Genomic DNA, 7,293 nt, shown 5'->3' on the forward strand with positions numbered 1-7,293 from the left:
CAGAGAAGGGCCACTGAGGCCAATCCAAGTGACATGACACCTGAGCTGCATCAGGGCAGCCGTGCCAAGCAAGCCTGGAAGAAAGTTCTAGGCAGAGAGGACATGAGGAAAAGGTTGGATGGCCTAGTTGTGGTTCAGAATCATAGGTAGGGAGTTCTCAGAGGCAGGGAGAGGCAGAAAATAAGGTTAGAGAGGTGACTAGAGATGGGATCATGAAAAGCCTTGTTAAGAAAATTGACTTTGGTGCTCGCTTCAGCAGCACATATACTAAAATTGGAATGATACAGAGAAGATTAGCATGGCCCCTGCGCAAGGATGACATGCAAATTCGTGAAGTGTTCCATATTTAAAAATAAAAAATAAAGAAAGAAAGAAAATTGACTTTGGTAAAGTGCGGTGGCTCATGCCTGAAATCCCAGCACTTAGGGAGGCTGAACCAGGTAAATCACTTGAGTCCAGGAGTTTGAGACCAGCCTGGCCAACACGGCAAAACCCTGTCTCTACTAAAAATACAAAAAGTAGCCGGGAAACAGGGAGACATGCCTGTAATCCCAGCTACTCGGGAGCCTGAGGTGGGAAAATCGCTAGAACCCAGAAGGCAGAGGTTTAAGTGAACTGAGATTGTGCCACTGCTCTCCAGCCTGGGTGATGGAGTGAGATCCTGTGTCAAAAAAGAAAAGAAAAGAGAGAGAGACAGAAAGAAAGAGAGAAAGAGAAGGAAGGAGGGAAGAAAAAGGGAGGAAGGAAGGAAAGCAGGAAGGAAGAGAAAATTGACCTTCTCCTGGTAGAAGTTGGGCACCACCGGAGGCTTTTCATAAATAAGTCTTATGGCTGGGATGAGGATGGACTTGAGGGGGACGAAACTGCAAGCAGCGTGGCCAGTTAGAAAGCAACAAGAATGCTCTGGTCAAAAGTGATGGGGGCAGTGGCCGCCGGGATGAAGAGATGACATACTCTTTTACCGCCTAGAATGCGTTTTCCCTGTTTTTTCACCCAGTTCACTCTCACGCATCCTTCAGATCTGTTTCTCTGGGATACTTTCCCTGATCCCCTGGCCAGTGCAGGTCTTCGTACTGTGCCTTAGCATAGCTCTGGATACCTGCATTCTTAACTCTTCCCAGTCGTCATTCATTCTAGACTTATTTCTGAGGTCATTTGATTAGCATCTGAGTTCCTCATGAGGACTCCCAACTCCATAGCTGTAGAATTGTGTCTGCCTTCCCCACTGCATACCCCTAGTTCCTGCACATAGTAGGGCTCAAGAAATATTTCTGGAAAGAATGGATGACAGATTTGACTGCTATTTGGGAGCTCTATGAGAATTCAGAAAACATTCCTGTGGGCTGGAAAAGCTGATGTCAACTTCATAGACAAGATGTGAACATAGGAAAAGTTAAATAACGACATGGAACAATATGGTAGAGTTGACAAGGTGGTAGGTGTCAGGAAGAACAGCACCAACACTGTGTGTTAAAGGAGAGAGTTTAGTAGCAGCTGTGATGATTTTGTCAGCAAGTAACAAAAAACCCTGAACTCAAACCGGAATTAGCTGCAAGGAAATGTATCAGCTCTCATAGCAGAGTTCAGAGGAAGGGCAGGCCAGAGGTGTTTGATATGGCAACTTAAGGACTCCCTTCCCTGCTGCTCCACCATCCTCATGTGGGCTTCACCCCCAAGCTGGGTGGCAGGAAGTCCACAGCAGTTCTAGATGTAGAACCATCCCACTGAAGAAGGAAAGACGGTCTCTTCCCACTGGCCAAAATTTGGTTATAAAACCGTTCCTGGCCTGACAACTGGTAACATTTCTTCAACTGACTTAGACCAAGCTCCATTCACTCCTAGAACTGCGATGGGGTCAGCGCCTACTTAGTTAAAAAAGAATCAGAAATCAGAATCTGTTTGACAATAATCAAGGGGAAACTAGATGTTGGGTGAAAATCAAGTGTCCTCTGCAGCCCTCCCCTTTGTATATCTAATATCTGCCCACATCATTCATCCTAAACTGAGAGATCACTCTGTGCTGAAATCATCTAGAAAAGTCTTGAGGAATGAAGTAGAACGTAAGTCTTAAAAGAAGCATAGCACTTGGCCAGGTGGAGAAGAGGCAATGAGAAATAGGAACCTGGAGGTGGGGATTAGCCAGGTTTGCTCCCCCGAAAAATGCCCCTAAGAGCTACTGTTTAAATGCAGGCAAATGTTGGGTAATGGAAAGAGATGGACTGGTGGCAAAAAGACCTGGACTCGCATCTTGGCTTGGCCACTCAAGTTTCTTAACCTTTGGGAATTTCAGGTTTCTCCTCAATGAAGAAGAACTGGAGGGTCTGGTCTCCCTGGAATGTGCTCAGGATCACATCAGACTGTTTGGAACAGAAACTTGCATATTGAAGGTGCCCAACCCATGTTTGTTTCCAATCGTCCTTCCTTGGAAAGGAAGGCTGTTCTAGAGAACACGTTGAGTTGCCAACACAAACTTCATTTCTACTGCAAAATAGAGGCACCAGCCTGTGCTTGGATGCCAAGACTTGAAGCATGAGTTTTCCTTTGCTCTGGGTTTTTTGGGTTTTTGTTTCTTGATATAGGATCTCGCTCTATCATCCACGCTGGGGTGCAGTGGCACCATCACAGGTCACTGCAGCTTCAACCTCCCAGATTCAAGGAATCCTCCCACCTCAGCCTCCGGAGTAGCTGGGCCCACAAGCATGTGCCAGGCACCATGCTCAGCTAATTTTTATTTGTTTGTGTTTCAGATGGAGTTTTGCACTTGTCACCCAGGCTGGAGTGCAATAGTGTGATCTCGGCTCACTCCAACCTCTGCCTCCTGGGTTCAAGTGATTCTTCTGCCTCAATCCCCCGAGTAGCTGGGATTACAGGCACCTACCACCATGCCTGGCTAATGTTTTGTATTTTTAGTAGAGACGGGTTTCTCCATGTTGGTAATGCTGGTCTTGAACTCCTGACCTCAGGTGATCCACCTGCTTCAGCCTCCCAAAGTGCTGGTATTATAGGCGTGAGCCACCACACAGCCCCAGTTTTCATTTTAACTTGAGTCTTAGGCGAATGTTGGGCCTCCTCTCATCTTCTTTATTTCTAGTCCTTGATCTCTTTTGACAAAAACTTTGGGGAAATCAAGTGAGAAACAGGAAGACTATGGATGAAACATGGAGCCACGGATGCAGAGATGAACAGAGTGTCCACATAATGCCTCGGTCATCTAAGGTTTTGTCTAAGTGCCTGGCTGTCCAAGAGGACTAGAGCTATACTTCCACATCCTCGGGGCCATCACAGGCTCCCTTGAGATCCGAGGATTCTGTGGACCCTCTTGTCAGAGAAATGCACATATGTACAAAGAGTGTCATGTCATTTCCAGGGTTTCTGGGATACTCTGAAGCATCTCCTTAGACTGTTGAATGAGAAGCCCCGAATTAGGGGATTTGTTTGGGATGATCCAGGTCTGGTTTCTGCAGGAAATGGGAAAGGAGCTGGCCTTGCATCAGTTCAATATCACTTAGTGAGTTCCAGGATGCCTGCTGCTGACCCCTTTGTTCCAGGCTCCACACTCAGCCCTAGGCCTACATGCTGTTTGGAGGATGGACTGTGTGCACGTGCTTTTGGTGACAGTGATGCTGACTTGAGAGAAACCAGCTCAACATGTTTTAGATACAGAATCTTTGTCCTGAAAAAGAGGCTTGCCTCCTTAAGAGCTCTTAAGAATCCAGGAACAGACAGACAAAGAGACAAAAAGATGGAGGTGTAAATATAGAGAGAAAGAATGGATTGAAGATTTTTAAAAACAACAGCGAAAGAGTCAGAGAGAAGAGCCAGAGGGTCTGATAATCTGAGCTGCATCCAGGAAGAGCAGTCAGAGGGATGTGGGGCAGCAATCTTGAAACTGCACAGCACTTACGTAAGATTGAGAAAACATCAATTGTCCAGATCAAAGAATGGGAGGGGTGCTTTCTGGAGTTTATGAGAAGGTTAAACCCTTCCCCAGCCTCCCGTCCATTGGCGCCACCTCTGTTCCCGCAGCCTGTGGTCTGCAGAGGCCCAAGGACACACGCTGCCCTGTTGGAGCGTTAGCTGGCGTTAGGACTGCAGCAGCCGCTCCTTAATGGAGCTCCCAGGAGCCCAACCCGATCGCCTGCCTGCATTATTAATGCATTATGTCATCTTTCCTTGTACTTGCTCTCCGCTGCTGAAATTTTATAGAGCCATATTATTAATTGAAGCAATTAGTGCTGGGGATATCGGCACAGCCATGTCAGACTGGAGATGTGCAAGGCAAGAATCGCTCTCTCTTTGTGTCCCTTTCTCCCTCACTCCCATCCTCTTCCCTGTGCCTCCCCACCCCCACCCCTCTTGTTTCTACTCCACCCCCACTTTTCTGTGTCTTTTTCTTCCAGTTCTCATTCAATATCACTCTGTAGAGATTTGAGTACCCCCTACCCTTCTTGGGGTGAAAGCATTCACATACAGTCTCTGACCACTCCCCTAGCAGGGACGGACAAACAGAATGACAGCGTTACTGTGGCTAACTGACGTCTGGAGTCACTGGCCTAGTTAAATTCAGATAAGAGACCATCCCTCACAGTCCTGACACTGGCTCAGAGGCCCTGGTGAGTGTGCAAGGTGGTAGGTAGAAAAAAATGGGGCTCATTCCCTGTCAGATCTATTCATTCATTTATTCACTCATTCATTGGTTCATTCATTCATTCATTTTCCTTCTGTGTGCACTCAGCCTTATGCTAGGTGCTATGGGAAATAAATGAGGAGATAACAGAGTTCTGGCCCCCTGGGACTGGTATGGTCCCCTGGTCCCCTGGGACTGGTATGATAGCCGGAGAGGCCAGACTGGCCCCTGAAACAATTAGGGCAGAATAGGGTGCAGCAAAGGGTCCTCGAGGAGTGATTTCCCCAAGGATTGTCCAGCTCTTTCCTGGTGTTGAGAAGAAAGGCCTAGGATAGGCAGTGTGGTGGCTCACACCTGCAATCCCAACAATTTGGGAGGCTGAGGCAGAAGGATGGCTTGAGTCCAAGTGTTTGAGACCAAGCTGGGAAACATAGTGAGACCCTGTCTCTTCAAAAAGAAAGTAAGGCCTAGAGATGTGAAGTGGCCCTTGGAGGTGAGGTACTGGCAGGCTGCAGGAGGATGGGAATGGGGCAGCTCCAGCAGGGAGAAAGGAAGATGCAGCAGGTGTAGGATGGAGAGCCAGGAGGGACCTTTGGCTCTTCACCCCAGGACACCAAGGCTCTCAGCCCAACCCAGCTGGGGTTGAGACCTAGAAGTGACTGGAAAACCTGGCTGGGGGCCAGGACACCTGGACACCAGGGCTCAGCCTCAGATTCCTTTGTCAGGAATCAGACATGATACCTGAGAGGCTACAGGCTCAAGTTCCCTGTAAAATAAACAGATACCAGGATGGAAACATCCAGAGTGAACATTCACCCACTGCCCTTCCCCACACTCATCATCAGGAACAGTGCCCTTCTGCCTTTCATATTACAGAAAGAGACTTCCTTAGAAGTCTGGGGGCCAATGGTCCGCTTGGGCACGTTAGGTCTTAGTGGCTATATGTGCTTAATTTTTTTTTTTTTTGAGACAGAGTTTCACTCTGTCACCCAGGCTGGAGTGCAATGGTGCGGTCTTGGCTCACTACAACCTCCGCCTCCCATATTCAAGCAATTCTCCCACCTCAGCCTCCTGAGTAGCTGGGACTACAGGTGCCCACCACACCTAGCTAATTTTTGTATTTTTAGTAGAGATGTGGTTTCACTATGTTGGCAGGCTGGTCTCAAACTCCTGACCTCATGATCTGCCCACCTCGGCCTCCCAAAGTGCTCGGATTACAGCCCGAGCCACCATACACGGCCTGTGCTTAATTTTTTAGCTTTTTCTTTTTTGTTGTTTTTGTTTTGAGATGGGATCTCGGTCTGTGTCCCAGGCTGGAGTGCAGTGGTGCGATCACGACTCAGTGTAGCCTCAGACTCCCAGGCTCAAGCTATCCTCCCACTTCAGCCCTCTGATTAGCTGGGACAACAGGCAGACACCACCACGTCTGACTAACTTTTTAATTTTTTGTGGAGATGGGGGTCTCACTGTATTGCCCAGGCTGATCCCAAATTCCTGTGCTCAGGGAATCCCCCCACCTTAGACCCCCCAAGTGGTGGGATTACAGGTGTGAGCTGCCATACCCATCTTTATCTTTTTCTTTTGTTACTGGTGGTGGTATGAGGGTGGAGGGGTTGTTGATGGCTACCCCTGTGGTCTGACCTCAGTTCCCTGAGCACGGTTGACTCCTTTCCTTGGCCTGATGATGCCCGTTCATGCTGATCATCCTTACACCACACTCCCAGTGAAACTGGCTCCAAGGAAAGGGGCTCCAACGAAATTATGAAAAATGTCAAGCATACACAGAGAGACTAAAATGATGAACCCTCATAGTACTATAGCCGAGTTTCAAAATTTCTCTACTAATTGGTGGATGGAGTGACATGCACCTGTAGTCCCAGCTACTTGGAAGGCTGAGGCAGGAGGATGACTTGAGCTCAGGAGTTCAAGTCCAGCCTGAGTAACATACCAAGACCCCATCTTCTTTTAAAAAAAACTATGAACTCATAGTCAATCATTTATCCATCTTCTCTCAGCTTTTTAGGGGTGAAATAGGGGTATACTTTTTAAAATTTTTTAAATAGATGTGGGGTCTTGCCATCTTACCCAGCTGGTCTCAAAATCCTGGGCTCAAGTGATCCTCCCACTTCAGCCTCCCAAAGTGCTGGAATTATAGGCGTGAGCCACTGTGCCTGGTAGCAGCATGCTTTTTAAAGGTAACATACTCTTGTAAGAAAGTCTGTTAACTTTTTTCTTCTTTTCTTCCCTTTTTTCTGTATTAAAATGCACACACGTCCAGGCGCGATGTCTCATACCTGTAATCTCAGCACTTTGGGAGGCCGAAGCAGGTGGATCACCTGAGATCAGGAGCTCGAGACCAGCCTGGCCAACGCAGTGAAAACCCATCTCTACTAAAAATACAAAATTTGCCAGGTGTGGTGACACATGCCTGTAATCCCAGCTACTCAGGAGGCTGAGGCAGGAGAATCACTTGAACCTGGGAGGCGGAGGTTGCAGTGAGCTGAGATCTCCCCACTGCACTCCAGCCTGGGCAAAAAGAGCGAAACTCCATCTCAAAAAACAAAACAAAACAACAAACACACTCCTTTGACAGAGACAGATTTTTATATATGGGGCTTATTTAAAGGTAGGGGAAGGGTCTATCACTTTACAAACTCTCCCTAGTT

General features: G+C 47.7%; 1 non-coding gene across 1 annotated transcript; it reads left to right on the forward strand.

Annotated features, from left to right (window-relative positions):
* The first annotated feature begins 243 nt into the window (after window positions 1-243).
* On the forward strand, window positions 244-350 carry LOC119468708. Its single transcript, XR_005197460.1, has one exon. It is a non-coding gene; the product is annotated as a U6 spliceosomal RNA (small nuclear RNA).
* The last annotated feature ends 6,943 nt before the right edge of the window (window positions 351-7,293 follow it).

This window comes from Cebus imitator, unplaced genomic scaffold (assembly GCF_001604975.1).
Source record: "Cebus imitator isolate Cc_AM_T3 unplaced genomic scaffold, Cebus_imitator-1.0 Scaffold476, whole genome shotgun sequence".
NCBI classification, from domain to species: domain Eukaryota; kingdom Metazoa; phylum Chordata; class Mammalia; order Primates; family Cebidae; genus Cebus; species Cebus imitator.